Below are 7,147 nucleotides of genomic sequence, written 5' to 3'. Positions count from 1 at the left end.
ACCTCAGAACTGGCGAAAATTTACGTCTGATATGGGTTTCAGAAGTGGGTGTGGCAAAATGGCTCAACAGCGCCACCTATACACGTTCAACGGTGTGCGCCTCGAGCTACGTTTCATGTACATGTATGAAAATCGGTACACACATGTAACTCTCCAATACCTACAAAAAAGTCTCTTGGAGCAAAATCCGAAACCCAACAGGAAGTCGGTTATTTCTAATATTATGAGGAAATTTTTTGTCATTTTTGTCATTTCCATGCGTTGTATTTTAACGAACTCCTCCTAGAGATTCATTCAGATCAACACCAAATTTGGTATGCCTAATCTGAAGGCCTTTGCGATGTTAAATTGCGAAGCTTTTGAGTTTTCGTTAATGGGCGTGTCCGTGGCGGCCTGGCGAATTTTAATGATTCGCCATGAAACAGGAAGTTGCTATAACTCAGACATACAATGACCAATCTGCCCCAAACTTCACATGTTTGATGAGACTCCTGACCTGAACAGATTGGCATGCCCATATTCAGTTATAGTCATAGCGCCACCTATTGGCAACAGGAAGTGACATATTTTACAATGCGATTAACTACTCCTAGAAATCTTATGACATCAATGTATTTTTTGTGGTCAGTCTAATCTAAAGGCCTGTGCGATGTTAAGTTGTGAAGATCTTGAGTTTTCGTTAAAAGGCGTGTCAATGGCGCCGTCACGAAGTTCGATGTCTCGCCATGGGAATAAAAGATGTTATAACTCAGGCATAAAATGTCCGATCTTCCCCAAACTGCACATGTGTGATAAGAGTCCTGGCCTGAACACATCTGAAGGCCAAAATTCCATCAGGTGTGGCAAAATGGCTCGATAGCGCCACCTATACACTTTCAACAGAGTGCGCCTCGAGCTATGTTTCACGTACATGTACAAAAATCGGTATACACATGTAACACACCAATACCTACAAAAAAGTCTCTTGGTACGAAATCCGAATCCCAACAGGAAGTCGGTTATTTAGAATTTTCTCTGCAAAATTGGCGTTGTTTTTGCCATTTTCAGGGGTTGTACTTTAATGAACTCCGCCTAGAGATTTATTCAGATCAACACCAAACCTGGTCAGTGTAATCTTAAGCCCTTTGTGATGTTAATTTGCGAAGATCTTTAGATTTCGTTAAAGGGCGTGTCCATGGCGGCCTGACAAATTTCGATGTTTCGCCATGAAAAAGGAAGTTGCTGTAACTCAGACATACAATGTCCAATCTGCCCCAAACTTCACGTTAGATAAAACTTCAGCCCTTAACAGATCTACATGCCCACATTCAGTTATAGTTATAGCGCCACCTATTGGCAACAGGAAGTGACATGTTTTACGCTGCGACAAACTACTCCTATTATTTTTTTGAAATTAACATATATTTTGTGGTCAGTCTAATCTAAAGGCCTGTGCAATGTTAACTTTTGGAGATCTTGAGTTTTTGTTAAAGGGTGTTTCCATGGCGCCATGACAAAATTTGATGTCTTGCCACAGCAAGAGAAGTTGTTGTAACTCAAGCATAAAATGTTCAATCTTCCCCAAACTTCACATGTTTGATAAGAGTCCTGGCCTGAACACATCTGAAGGCCAATATTCCATTATAATGATAGCGCCACCTGCTGGCAACGGTAAGATTGGCACATATATGGGATATACTTTGATATATTCAACTTATATTTAGGACATTAAATGCATATTTCTCAACGTTCACCTTTTTACTAAAGCCACACAACGGTGAGCCCGGGTGCGAGGGCCCGTTCATCGCTGCTTGCAGCTTTAATTAGGGCTCAAGCCTGGAGGGCGAGAGCCCTATTGTTTTCCTTAGGATTATTTTTTATTATTATTATTATTATTATTTTTTTCTAACGTTACGGGGGCTTTTGGGGTCCTTAACATGCTCGAAAACTCTTGAAAATTGGCACACAGATTGGAACCTGCGGCCATTAGGGTCGGGCAGAGACTGATACACGGGCGTGGCACAGTGGCTCTACAGCGCCCCCTGGAATACTGAGGGCCATATATCACACATACTTGCACGTAGACACATGAAACTCGGTACACATGTAGATCTCATTAAACCAAACAACTTTCGTACTGCATGTCATAGGCTCCGCCCAACAGGAAGTTGGCTATTTAGGGTTTATTATTCATATTTTTGGTCAAAGTTGTGGGGGCTTTTGGGGTCCCTAACATACTCAAAAACTCTTGAAAATTTGCACACACTTTGGAATCTGTGTCCTTTAGGAGCCTGCAGAGGCTGGGACCCGGGCGTGGCACAGGGGCTCTACGGCGCCCCCTGGAACACAGTCATAAATGTTGATGTATAGCTCACACATACTTGCACATATTCAAATGAAACTCAGTACACATATAGATCTCATTGTGCCAAACAATTTTCGTATTGCATGTCATTGGGCTCCGCCCAACAGGAAGTCAGCTATTTAGAGTTATGTAAAAAGCGCATGCTCTGGAATTTGATATACTTGTCATAGGTTTTTTACTAGTTTACCACCAAACTCGGTCAACATGATCTCAAGACATTGGGGATGAAAAATTGCCAGGGGATTTTTGATATCTCGAACGGTTTGCTCGTGGCGAGGCGATGAAATTATGGCGAGAATTGAGAAACAGGAAGTGTCTAATACCATCCACATACATTTCCTGATTTCAATCAAACTTCATCAGATTATTCATTGTATGATGTCGATCACATATATGTGACTATTAGGAGTCAAAGTTATAGCGCCACCAACTGGCAGCAGGAAGTGTGTCATTTTCAAAATGCTTGGAATTCAGCATCTTATTTTTACTCGATTTGCTTCAAACTTCATCAGAATAATGTTAAAACACAGCCGATATAAATCTGCTGGGGGGATATTGATATCTAAAAATATTGTTGCCGTGGCAACATGTCAAACTGGAATACTTCTCAGGTGATTTTGAGGCATATAACATGCTTAGAATTTCATCAAACTCAGAACACATATCAGTATTAGTGACAGCTAGACACTGGCAAAAGTTCATAAGAGGGTGTGGAAGAGGCACTCTATAGCGCCACCTTTTGTCAAAAGTGGGGGGGTTAGTTTTAGCTACAAACACCAAACTCAGTACAAAAATTGTTCTTTTTAAGACGGACAACTTTCTAATTCACAGTCATCAGCTACGACCAACAGGAAGTTGGCTATTTTGATTTGAATGTGGATTTTTTTTTACATTTAGCTGTGAATTAATGCATACTGCTCAGAGGAGAGTAACACTATACACACCAAACTTTGTCTACATGTTGAAAAAACATTGAGGAACTTAAATTGTGAATGGGTTTTGGATAGCTTGGATGGTTTAGTGGTGGTGATTTTTTTAAATGACAGTAAAAATGGAATTATTAATTTTCCTGCATTTTTAAATTCCAAACACTTCAAAACCTTTTTTCATACAGAAAAAAAGTCATTCTGAGGAAATATGCATAGTTTCATGACTTTACAACACTGTATGGATAACAGAAAATTAAAAAACTGTCAGACATCTGATCTCACTCTATCCCCCTGTTTGAGTGTGTGTGCTTAGACTACCATTGTCTGAGAGAAATAGCGCCCCTACAGGTGCAATTCCCGCAAAAAAAAGGGAGGAGACTCTCTTTTATTTTCACTTTTAAATCGGTTAAAATACAAATAAATACTTGGATTTAATTCACACTGACAAGCTAAACCAACATATATGATTATTACCATGTTAGGCCTCATTAATAATTGATGTGTGGTCAGTGATACGTGAGAAACACGAGAGATGAATCACTGCTCTGAGCAGGCGCGTGTGGAATGATGAGCTCAGAAAAAACGAGTTTATTCTTGTTTTATAGCTATTAAAAATAAAGTATTGCAGCGATATCACACAATTCACCAATTAGAACACACCAAGAGCTAAATTCAGATGTTTTTGAACTGTTTGTGTGAAAACGAAATATTCGCGGCTGCCTATCTGAAATCACCTCCTCCGACCAGCGTGTACAGTGTCACTAGTTCAAAACAAACTAATTTGTTCTTGTTTAAGAGCTTTTTCAAATAAAATATTGCCATAAATGCACACAATACATCCATTATAACACAGCAAGCTAAATGCAGGTGTTTGTGACCCGTTTAAGTGTGCAAGACTATTTGAAAGCGCGACTGGCAGAATAACGTATCTCTCGAGCTGCAGGGTTCTGCCTTTCGTCGTACGAACGAACACATCACGGACAAGATTATTTCAAAATACATAATAGCTTGGCTAATATAAACGAAAACAGCCACGTGAACATAAACTTTTGAGAAATAAATCTGAAGTGGATCTACTCGGTTTGAATATTAAGTGACCGCATTTACCTGCTTCTGTCTTCAATTTTAATCTATATATGTAAAAAAGGAAACTCATTCGTCTGTGCGTATTTATTTATTTACTTTTTTATACATTTTGTATAATTTCATAGTTTATGTATTATAATTATAAAAACATAAATACATTTAGCCACTTACATAGAAATATCTTATGCCTTATCCTTTTCTGACAGTTTTAGGGATTTTTAAAAATCCTAAAAAACCTTATTTGTGCTGCAAATAATAATTTCAAACTCATTTGATACTGACCTATGACATCCTGTGACATGATATTTGTTTGAATTTACATAATCTCATGGATGTAACAGTAAATCTGTTCAGCTCACAGATCAAGACTAAGCTGTAATGCAAGCAGAACTTTCACAAATGCTTATAGGTCAATAAAATCATTATTAAAAAAACTTATAAATCATTTAAGGATTTGATAACACTGTAAAATAATGTCTAATTTGTTAACATTAGTAAATGCATTGGTAACACTTTATAATAACTGCACTCATTAGTAAATAGTCAGTTTATGCTTTATAAAGCCTTGTTTTAACACTAATAGTCAATACTAAGCAGTTTATAAATACAGCTATAAATAGCTATATAGCTATATATATATATATATATATATATATATATAGTAGGAGACACGTTGGGGATGGTAAAGGTTTTGTCCACTTGGTGGTGCTGTGGTTATGTTTAATTATATATATATATATATATATATATATATATATATATATATATATATATATATATATATATATATATATATATATATATATATATATATATGAAATTTGAACATGCACAATTATACAAAAATCACTTTTTAAAAACTACAACAAAAAAATTGTTTGTACTAAAACAAGCATTTTCCGGGATTTGTGATATCACAAATATTGACGACTGGGATGTGAATTGGTTGAGCTGCACTAAAAAAAGGCAACAAGTGTGATATACACGTAGTTGACCATGAAGACTGGAAGAGAAAAAAATAACTATGAAGGAACTTTTCCTTTACTGATAAAATGAGCCAAAAAAGACATTTCACTCAGACTGAAAAAAAAAACAAAATTATTAGATCCTCATGAGAAATATTCAAAATTAGATCACTACAGTAATTACAAAGTAAAGACATGACCACTGGACAGCAAAATGCTTACTGTGTCAGAAGGGTCAGAAAGAAAAAAAAACAGATGGAGAAGAACAGAAACACCTAAATTGCAAAAGAATTAAAGTTAAGAATTAGGTGTGACACTATAATGGAGCATTTAGTCTAGAGTGCCACCATTTTCCAGAACTGCAACTTTCCTGGACTCTCAGAATTACAATGTGTCAGGTTCTGAGAGATGTAAAAGATTCCAAAAAAAAGGACTTAATTAGAATAACATGATGTACTGTGGAATACTATATATTAAGAATTTATATATTGGCTTTATGAACGGAATATTTTGAGTGATTCTTGAAGGACTAGCATCCCCTCCTCTTGAAGACGGTTTGAGGAATATATCTTCCAGATAGTACCGCGACTCCCTATATGCAGAGTATGCAGTCTTCATAGGGCACCAACTTCCAGAGGGGACACCATCCCAGTTGCTAAAAAAAAAAAAAACATTCACCATTTTCCCATCCGCGCTCGCGATCACTCGCACCTCATGTTTGCGGCTAAATTTTTGAATTTTGGATGGACATCAGCCCGGGTAAAGGACATCAGCAATCAGGCACAGTGAAAAGTAAATTAGAGAAAGTAAAAAAAAAAAAAAAAAAAAAAACAGGCATAAATTTGGCTTGACATTGGACATTCGAGAGTCTCAAATTTAGGGACCGTCTCTAAAGTTATATGTGATCTTGTTATACACTTTTCTAACATCAGTAGCATTTGAAGAGTATGACTTAGTCATAAAAACAACTGTAATTGTTCATCTACGTGACAGCTATAATGCACAATAAAATTAAATGTTTGATGTTTATTAAAACAAACTGTAAGTCATATGTAAATTATGCTACTTTTTCACATGGACTCAAAAGCAAATTTGAAGCTCAATAGCATTAGAGGAGAAAGACTTGCAGTCATAAAACAATTTTAATGTGTTAATTTAGGTGTCAGCTACAATGCACACCTTATACATTTATATATATATTAAAATAAAGTGTTACTAAAGTTATATATATTGTTCTGTGTATGTGATTTCAAAGTCTAGATGGGTCGGATTAACCCTTTAACTGCCGTATCCCTTAAAACTTGATTGCCAGAGGGTTACTGTAAATGCTTATGCCCGCTGGGCACAGTTTTCCTGATGCCACCGGGGTGGCGTTGCACTGACGGCTTGAGCCCGCCATCGCTGCTTGCAGCTATATTTAGGGCTCAAGCCTGGAGGGCGAGAGCCCTATTGTTTTCCTTAGGATTATTTTTTATTATTATTATTATTATTATTTTTTTCTAACGTTACGGGGGCTTTTGGGGTCCTTAACATGCTCGAAAACTCTTGAAAATTGGCACACAGATTGGAACCTGCGGCCATTAGGGTCGGGCAGAGACTGATACATGGGCGTGGCACAGGGGCTCTACAGCGCCCCCTGGAATACTGAGGGCCATATATCATACATACTTGCACGTAGACACATGAAACTCGGTACACATATAGATCTCATTAAACCAAACAACTTTCGTACTGCATGTCATAGGCTCCGCCCAACAGGAAGTTGGCTATTTAGGGTTTATTATTCATATTTTTGGTCAAAGTTGTGGGGGCTTTTGGGGTCC

Source organism: Carassius gibelio, chromosome B20 (assembly GCF_023724105.1).
Source record: "Carassius gibelio isolate Cgi1373 ecotype wild population from Czech Republic chromosome B20, carGib1.2-hapl.c, whole genome shotgun sequence".
In the NCBI taxonomy this organism is placed as follows: domain Eukaryota; kingdom Metazoa; phylum Chordata; class Actinopteri; order Cypriniformes; family Cyprinidae; genus Carassius; species Carassius gibelio.
The sequence above is the reverse complement of the archived record's forward strand: the minus strand, read 5'-3'. Positions refer to the sequence as shown.